The 1,919-nt window shown below is 25.2% G+C and overlaps 1 pseudogene; it reads right to left on the bottom strand.

Moving 5' to 3' along the window:
* Positions 1-808: 808 nt before the first annotated feature.
* On the bottom strand, positions 809-1,485 carry LOC135950042 (cytochrome c oxidase subunit 2-like; annotated as a pseudogene).
* Positions 1,486-1,919: the final 434 nt, after the last annotated feature.

The following is a 1,919-nucleotide window of genomic DNA, read 5'->3' as shown; positions in this document are numbered from 1 at the left end:
ACCGATAACATTAAAGATCATACCAAAAATGTATAGCATACCTTTTGGCGGTATTAATAGTAATGTGTTGTAGTTATTCACAGTGATGCCAGAAATGTAATTGAAATAAAAGTAATGAATTTCGGTTTAAAAATATTTTATTGTGGATATAATTCGATAGCTAGTGAACGATTTTTTTACGTAGTCAGAGTTTTTAAGTTGATTTGTATTTACATCGTTTTGTAGTTGAAATGCTCGCTTCTACAAAATTTAAACAAGATATTTAGATAAAATATTAAATAAGTAAGTTTCATACAGTTATCTGGTCTATAAAATTATTAAATAAAATTATAGAAAATAATGAAACAAAAATATAAGTAGATCCGTTAGCTCCTATAGGACCTAACAGAATTTTAAATTCTTTGTGTAAAGTTAATAAAATATTATTTCAGAAAATATGATATCGAGAAGGTATTAATCAATATATTGCAGGAATCATTAAAATACCTAAAAATGTGCTTAATCAATTTAATGATAAATTAAAAATACTTGAAGAAGGGTCGAATACTGAAAATAAATTTGTTATCATTTTCAATTTAATGAATTTGTAGATTGTGTCTTATTAATTAAGTTAGATTTAGGTATAAAAGGAATAAAAGAATAATAATTTATTATATTGAAAATTACATGCAATAGAAAAACTAATAAATAAACTTAATCAACCAATTGGGGCTATTTGAGGGATTAAACTAATTTTTTCATTAGAAGTAAGTGCTAATTTACTATAAAATGGTTTAAGAGACCAGTACTTGCTTTCAGTCATCTAATGAAGAGTTTATGCTAGAAATTCATTTAATAAAATAGTTTACTGGGATTCTTTCAATTACAATTGGTATAAAACTATGATTAGCTCCACAAATTTCTGAACATTGTCCATAAAATATACCAGGTCGGTTAATTAAAAAGTTTGTTTGATTTAATCGACCAGGAGTTCCATCTACCTTTACTCCTAAAACTGGAATAGTTCAAGAATGAATTACATCCGCAGCAGTCACTAAAATTCGAATTTGTGAATTTATTGGTAAAACTACTCGATTATCAACGTCTAATAGACGAAAACTATCAATTGATAATTCATTAGTAGGAATTATATATGAATCAAATTCAATATTTGCAAAATCTGAATATTCATAACTTCAATATCATTGATGTCCAATTGCCTTTAAAGTAATAGAAGGTTCATTAATTTCATCTAATAAGTATAAAAGTCGAAGAGAAGGAAATGCAATATATAATTGCGGATAAAATTGTTCAAATAATTTCAATAGTTTGTCCATGAAGTAAGTATCGATTTACATATTTGTTAAAAAATAATATACATATTAAGTATCCTACTAGAACAGTAATTATTACTAAAATTAAAAGTGCGTGGTCATGAAAAAAGACTAATTGTTCTATTAAAGGAGAAGAACTATCTTGTAAACCTAAATTTGATCATGTTGACATTTATTTTCTAATAAAAGTAAAATACTTTATATATGGAGCTTAAATCCATTGCACTAATCTGCCATATTAGAAGTTAGTTAATAAAGGTAATTCAGAATAACTATGTTCAGCTGGTGGAGTATTTTGTAATCATTCAATTGATGAATTTAATTGAACAGCGTATAAAACTTGACGTTGTGATACTAAACTTTCTCAAATAATGAAAAAGAAAAATAATGGTCCCTATAAAAATAAAGATTATGTACTAATTTCTGGCAAATATTTTCTCCATTTTATTCATTTCGGTATTTAAATAAAGCCAATGGCAAACGTTATCAACTAATTAATTAATATATATTTTGATCTATTTAAATTCAAAATTTCATTACGATATCTAATTCGATACACAAATTCGCATTTTAAATTTTTCACTCGATGACTTAAAAGGATTTTTT

Source organism: Calliphora vicina, chromosome 2 (assembly GCF_958450345.1).
Source record: "Calliphora vicina chromosome 2, idCalVici1.1, whole genome shotgun sequence".
NCBI lineage: Eukaryota > Metazoa > Arthropoda > Insecta > Diptera > Calliphoridae > Calliphora > Calliphora vicina.
This window is presented reverse-complemented; position numbering and strand designations above follow the sequence as displayed.